This window comes from Apium graveolens, chromosome 8 (genome assembly GCF_009905375.1).
Source record: "Apium graveolens cultivar Ventura chromosome 8, ASM990537v1, whole genome shotgun sequence".
Lineage (NCBI taxonomy): Eukaryota > Viridiplantae > Streptophyta > Magnoliopsida > Apiales > Apiaceae > Apium > Apium graveolens.
This window is the reverse complement of record NC_133654.1, coordinates 169,177,675-169,185,808: the sequence shown is the minus strand read 5'-3', so window position 1 is coordinate 169,185,808 and position 8,134 is coordinate 169,177,675. Positions and strand designations below refer to the sequence as shown.

Below are 8,134 nucleotides of genomic sequence, written 5' to 3'. Positions count from 1 at the left end.
GGGAACGAACTAGAAAGTATTCTATATTACTTGCGAACGCGTATACTTGCATGTATTATTAGCGCGTGTTTTCGCCCTAACAACGCCTTACTGATATGGTTGCTGAATAGCATTCTGATTATTGCTCCAGCTGAAATTTGGATGATTTCTGTTGTTAGGATGATAAGTAGCTGGCACAGGCTGCTGCGGTCGCTGATAATTGTTCACATACTGAACAGATTCATTAATAAGAGAACATTGATCCGTAGCATGAGAACCTGCACAAAGCTCACAGACCATAGCTATCTGATTGACTCCATAGGTGGCTAGAGAATCGACCTTCAAAGACAGCGCTTGGAGCTACGCTGCAATAGCTGTAGCTGCATCAACTTCCAGAATACCTGCTACCTTCCCAGGAATCATCCTTTGAGTTGGGTTTTGATGCTCATTTGCATCCATAGTCTCAATAAGATTATAAGCCTCAGTATAGCTTTTGGCCCACAAGGCGCCTCCAGCTGCTGCATCGAGCATGGGCCGAGATTGGGCCCCCAAACCATTATAGAAACCAGTGATCACCATCCAATCAGGCATACCATGATGTGGACACTTTCTCAACATCTCCTTGTAACGCTCTCAAGCTTCGCACATGGATTCTGCAGGCTGCTGCGCAACTGAGTAAGAGCACTCCTCATAGTCGCAGTTTTTTCCATTGGATAGAACTTCACCAGAAACTTCTGCGCAAGATCTTGCCAAGTAGTGATGGACCCAGCTGGTTCAGAATGTAACCAGTCCTTAGCTTTATCCCTCAGTGAGAATGGGAAAAACCTCAGCTTGATAGCCTCATCAGTCACACCATTATATTTGAAAGTACTATAGATCTCGACAAAATTCCTGATGTGCATGTTGGGGTCTTCAGTAGCAGCACCTCCGAAAGAAACAGAATTCTGCACCATCTGAATAGTGCCCAACTTGATTTCAAAAGTGTTAGCCTGAACAGCCGGATGAAGGATGCTTGACAAAATATCATCAATTTTAGGCCGAGAAAAGTCCATAAGAGCTGGATCTGCCAGAATTATACGATCACCCATGATTATTGGTTCTCTTCTGCTCACTCTCTGTATCTGAATCTTCAAAATCTATCTTCTCCGGAATACCAAGAACTTCGTCTGTCTCCTAAGTCGTATCTAAAGTCCTCTTGCGAGTACTAGAACATGTTTGCATAAATGCTCGCTAAAGTACCTGAAACACAACCGGAAAGAATAAGTAACAAGTCTTAATCAATGAGTCATAATGACCACTGATGGTAAGTACATAAACTAAACAAATACACCGAGTCCCCGACAACGGCGCCAAAAACTTGTTAGGGCGGAAAACACGCGCTAATAATACACGCAAGTATACGTGTTCGCAAGTAATATAGAATACTTTCTAGTTCGTTCCCATAGAGAGTCAGACTAAGTATGTTCAATTAACACTCACTCACCAATGTATAATTACTTCTCAATGTCAAGACAGTAACACTTAGATTTGATTAACTAATTATTAACTAGAATTAACTACGAGAATTAAGCACTTAATTGACACTTGAATTAACAATATTAAACACATATGAGATCACAACTTCATTACTACTTCCTTCAATAGTTATTGTTATTACCCTTAGCAAGTAACGGTGATGATATTAATCGAACAACACGAAACTGATAAAAGCCAACTTTTGTTGTACTAATACCATTCTACCAAACATCCAACATTAAGACAGAAGTTGAATAGGCATCAATTATGTTGAGACCCTATATGTCTACAGGAATTTGACAACATAACGATTTAAGCACAAGTTATTCCTTATGATTACACAGGGCAAGTAAAACGGTTAGAGTTACCCACTAATCATGCATACACATACATGAACCTATGCTAGCATGACAAGTTCTAAACCTCAAGATCCACTGTCGCTTCACAAGAGATAAACACCCTATCTTATATGTTCGCGATGCACATAAGATGAATAAGCACAACCAAATACTAGATATCATACAATTATCACACACTAAGGTATTAAACAACTAACTAAAGAATTCCATAGTAAATCCGTCACGACCCCATGATCACGATTAGCCCATGATAGAACTCATCGTCACCATGGGTTCATATGAAAACATGATAATAACACACGAGAATACCTAAATAAACTACTTATATTAAACCAGAGTACGTCACAAGAGTAAATAGGTTCAAAGTAAAGAAAACTAGCATCCACTGTTACAATGAAATATAGAACCACAAAAAACTATGCTTCATCTTCGTTGCGATGTGCTAAAACGGTCTTCTTCCTTATCTCCTTGCTCCTCGATTAATACAATGATTCAACACACGTGAAACGTCTCTGAAAACTACTTATATAGAAGCCCCACAAAACCCAGCTATCTTAGAAGTTGGAAGCTCAACAGAATTAGGAGTCTAAAAATCAGTATCTTTTTTTACGCCCCTGAGCGGCCGCTCAGCAATCTTGAGCGGGCGCCCAGCTTCCGGAGCGGTCGCTCAGCAGAGCTGAGCGGGCGCTCATAACCTTCCTGGAAAATTCATTTTTCTGCTCCCGTTCTTTGCTGCATTCTGCTCCTAACTTCCCACTTGCAATTCCAAGCACATACTAAGGCTTATTCTTGATGAAATCTCTCCACAAACGCAAGTAATACCCTGAAATGCACAAACACTAGAAAAATGCATCAAATACACATAATACTTGATTTCAAGACATCAATTCAAACTATTATAAAACGTTCTAAGTGGTATAAAATGCCACTTATCAGTCGCCTGCGTGGTTGTAAGCATAGCATCATAATCGATGACAAGAATGTCAGAGATAGTACCAGATGGCAGCATTGCGGTGGAATTGCGAGTAAATGATATACAATAGTAAATGGAACTTCGTCGATTAAGAAGTGCGAGCAGAATCCAAAGAAGAATAGAAGATGTACCAAAATGGAGAGACCCCTATCTGGGCATTCCTTTAATTAGATATTTCATTAGCAGATCAAGAGAATAGCAATTAACTTATATAGTAATGACGACCAAATATTGATTTTCAAAATTTTAAAATGAGATTTCGGAGTAGATTTTCTTAATCAATTTTCAGGAGATTTTTGCATGAAATGAGTTTTACAATTTGGTTATTGAATTACTATTAAACTTCTTGTTATTATAAACAGAAAATGACCTAAAAAGAAGAATGGATATAGGCTCAGTATGGTTAGTCTGGAGGACCTAGTAGACCCACTAGTGAGAATAAAGTTTAAAGTTCTCCGTGAAAGACGAACATCAACTTTGTTTGACATTAGTGATTAAATCAACTTGTTAAAATATTATTTACCTAATTCATGAAATTATTAAAATTTAACGAGATTCGTAGTTTGAACAGACAACGGGTGACTGAAGGAAATGAAAGAATCTTTCAGATAATTGGAGAAAAATAGTATTCCTATCGATGGAATTGAGATATTGTGGGATCGACTGTTACCCTACATGGCATAAAAGAAATCGGAAGTAATAGTTATAAATTTAGTAGGAATGTGATTACGATCTAATCATTAAAGCATTTAATGTGGAAGCATTTCCAGATGACATTTCAAAGTTATAATGTGACCTAAACTGTGAATCTCTCATTCGACTGGTTTCTGAAGGCATACGTAGGTGAAGCGTGGAACGTGATTAACATCGACATTCCTTCTCTTAATACGATAGCATATGTTCTTTTTGATTCTTGAATACATATGAGTTTCTTCTGTGGATAAATCATATGAAGCAAAAATAAAAAAAAAATTATTATATTCCTTCTGAATCGTTTCTCTTTTCAAATTACTGATTCTTGATTTAGACAAACAGTATTGTGGTATGACGCTTTGTCGAAATGATGAAGAGTCGGGTGGGACGCCACCTAATCACATGCTGTATGCCATATGATACGAAAGACTGACCATCTTGAGTACGAATATGGTTGTCTCATTCACATCTAAATCTTCACTCATTCTTTTTCCTTCAATTTACTAAATTACAAATTCTCCCAATAGTTTGTTGCATTGTTATTCCTTATTCAGTTTTCAATCAAAATCATATTCGCAAACTCTCCTTTTGTGTAAAGTCCGTTCTTTAACGATTTCAAAAGAAATGAAATAGTGTGGCACGTGGAATCATACAACAAACATAGATACGACTGCAAACCGATAAATGGTGGACATATGCGGGTAAGGAAGAAGGAATTTATCAATAACATGGACGGGGCGAAGACATCAAGTCAGACAGTTATTCGTGTTACGAGGATCTCATCAGTACGATAGATTGTGTTAACATGACGCGCTTCAAATTAGAGGATTTTGATGTGGAATGAATGATTAGTGAACCGTAACAAATAAATTAGATATAAACTAAAAAAGTAAGGTTGTATGCAAAGCGAACGAGTGTCAGGACAACAATCGGAGATCAAGGGAATTCTGAACACTGACTCAGACAGGCAATTAATACGTGAAGCATCCGTTCGTCGTGGAAAGATATTTGTCGTGAAGATTCAAGATCAAAGAAATTTTAATTGTAAACAAATTTTGAACGTGTTCTTCAAGATATTGTGAAGTTCTCTACCTTGAGTAAATAAGTTATGATGAATTTAATACCCATAACCGGGTCGGTGACGAAAGCTCGATACGGGAACATAAGTGGAGGTAAAGTAATGGTGATTGGACTGCGAGATCTTTTAAGAAATAATAAACTGATGATGGAATTTTCACACGATGGTAACTATCCTTATGTTCCCATCGTGTGAAATAGTTCGTTGAAGGATGCGACATAATTTTCAAAGGTAACTATACCCAATTAGTAATGGTAAGGGATAAGTTAAGAGACTTGCGAAATAAATTTTTTAGAAACAACAAGATAAATTTTAAAGTTCACTAATAAAATTTTGTAATATTCTGAAAGAACTGAGAAAAGTATGGTTATATTAATCATTGTTGGTTTAAGACCCTATTCCATTTAAAAGATATATGTTATATTAATAGTACATCTGATGATCAGCGTGGTGTATTCTGATACGTTAAATTGATGAATTTGGTTTATGGAAGTGGATGGATATGCTGGTGGATGCTTTGATTGATTGATGGTGTCGGCTTGAGTCCGATTGGTAGTCAATGGTATAGGGGAAGTGCTGCCCAAATTTTCAGAAATTACCCTACATGTAAGGATAAAGAAGTATATTCTCATTCCCAGTTGTACTCCAAATGGTTGTGATTTCGGTTCTTGAGAAAGAATGTTATGATCGAACTGACTTTATGGAATTGGTCTTTGATTCTAGTTAGCTAGTCTTTACTTGGTTTAAGTGATCGGTTAAAAGAGTTAATTGATCAACTTTACCAACTAATGGTTAGCTAAATGGAGATCGATTCCAATTAGATTGAGTTAAGCTCTAACATGATTTTCAGATCCAAAATCAAAGCGGTTAGCAAGTTGAAGGAAGTAATGGCATTAGAAGGAATTGAAATTTTAGTAGAAATAGCGTGATGTTACCACAAACATGTGCGAGATTTTATCTAGATGAATACGCTCTTTTCGATAAACAAGAGGAACAAAAAGTAGTTGGTACATGCTAGTTAGAAGAAAATTTTCAAGAACTGAAGGTTCAAGATAAAGCAAAGAGATTCTATCATCTGAATAGCATTCCAAGAAGGACTTGAAAGTATACCCATATCGAATGGTGATTGAATAAAAGTTTTTGAAAACTCGCAAATCCAAGTATCCGATGTAAGACGAATACTAACGAAGTCCGCATGGGAACTCAGGAAAAAGGAATATTGATCAATTGGAAAAATGTCAAATATACGAACAATGATGATTTAAGTAAGGCTAAGAAAGTAACCATCGATGAATTTGATAATTCTGTCAATAAATAAAAGCCTTTTTATTAACTTCATAACTGGTTTATCTAATAACGCACATATTAATATTATCAAGAAAAAGGCATTCCTTATGTTAGAAGAGTTAATGAGTAATGAGAATAAAGAACTAAATAAGAAAAGAAGTGGAACAAAAGGATGATAAAGAAATGTTATAAAATAATCCAGGATATATGTTGTGAACATCAGATATGCCAGAACTAATAGGGGAATGAAGTAAAACACTGGCAATTGAAGACAAGAATTTCATTCAAAGAATGCGCGTAAGAGGGGAAGATTAAACAACAGTATTCGTGGCAAGCTATTAGAGAAGAACGCTACAATGAATCTCATATCAAGATTTTCCATAATTAAAGTGAAGTCCCGAAAATTCTAACGAATGATTTACCAAGGTTACCTCGGGAAATGAGGTAAGAATTTCCATCAGCTACTGTACGAGTCAAACTGGTGTCAAAAGCCCTGTATCGTATAACCCAGTAGAAATGAGATATTGAGTAAAGGAAAACTTCAAAAATGTGGAATGCAAGAGTAATGAAATAAAGGGGTACTTCGCGCTATACACAAAAGTGATCTTAGAAAAAAAAAGAAGGGGAGGTATGAAGTCACGCATCGATTATCAGAAATTGTAAGTTCGAAGATTGAGTATACAAAATGTACCAAGGGTAATTGGACAGTGTAATCGTAGTTATTAATAACATCCTCGCTCATTCAAGAATTAAGGAAGGCCAAGTTGAACACCTGGAGATTTGCATGCGAAGGGTAATAGATTAGCAACTGTGTTATAAAATTCAAAGGTATAAACTCTGGTTATAATTAATTATGAGCTACAGAAATGTGGGTAATTGCCAAGCAAGATCCATTCAGAAACAGATGTCTTGAGTAGAAAAGAAGAAGTGAGCATCACTAAGATTGTTGGGGAGTGGACAAAGGAATTGGAAAAGTTAGGAATTGAGAACATGTTTTGATCCGACTTCTGGACTATACAGATACTTACTTTGTTGTTAGATATCAAAGGTGGTATTAATATAGATGATTGATGTTGACTTCAGTATGGAATGTTGTGAGCATCAAAGTTCATATTGATATCTAATTTGATATGACAACAAAATTGGTATTAGTACCAAGAGTTCGGTTTTGAATAAAGTTATGGTTCATTCTATTCCAAATTAATATTTCCTTTCAGATAGTAAAAGATTTTGCTCGATGAATATAATTGCTAGGGATTGAATAGAAATTGAAAAATACTACAAAGTGGTGAATTAAATGCGATTGTCGAGATTTTCTTTTAATTTTTTTAGTTTTGAATAGATTTCGAACATTTCGAAGCATCAGACGCCATGAGCTCAGTATATCGAGCGCACATGGATGGAAAGTACAAAAGACCTGCTAAAGGTTCTCGAATACGATTGAAAACGATCATAGGCCAGACTAACCAAACAGAAAGAGACGCGAGAAGTAAAGTAGAACAGTCAGGGAAAATAGAAGGTTTATAAACACAAATTATTAGAATTAGAAAGAGAAGCAGATTAGTATAAATTAAGTTAGTTTACTGAGACAATGAGATAGATAGAACGATTACGAATGAGTTGGCCTTGTTATTACAAGCATGACGAGTTCATAAGATGTTCAAATGTATATGACTAAGAAGGGTAATTAGCTCCCTATGTATAAAATGAAGGTTGATTCAGGTTACATGAGTAACTGATAGATTTAATATCGGTAAGAGACCGTTGAGTTGTGATTAAAGTGATGAGACTGAGTTATGATTAAAGTGATGAGACCTGAGAAATTATAAGGAAGGTACTTGGAAAATATCATAGTTAATGTCGAAAATCAAATACACCATGGTCTCAGTACATCTTTTACAGATGAAGAAGAAGATTATATGATCGATTAAAAAACCTCGAATGCGATGGGAAGCGATTACAAATTAGGTTATTTGAACGAAGAAACATATGTGGACGAGGTTCAACACCGAGTAACATTTGGAAACGCTCATAAGCACAAGTTACTAGAATTATAAAAAAAAGAGAATTAAGATGTGTTATGCTGGTCCCTCCTAGATAGTAAAATAGACAGGATAAATAGAAGTGAGTTGGCTTCACCGCCACCTGTATAGCGAATTCATAGGGCGTTTATATGTATATACTCAGAAAGAGTAAGTTAGCTCCATTATATATAGAAGATGGAGATTTGAATTGAGTTATACAAGCAAC

General features: G+C 36.0%; 1 non-coding gene across 1 annotated transcript; it reads left to right on the top strand.

Moving 5' to 3' along the window:
- The first annotated feature begins 568 nt into the window (after positions 1-568).
- LOC141681855 (small nucleolar RNA R71) lies at positions 569-674 on the top strand. Its single transcript, XR_012559276.1, has one exon. It is a non-coding gene; the product is annotated as a small nucleolar RNA R71 (small nucleolar RNA).
- Positions 675-8,134: the final 7,460 nt, after the last annotated feature.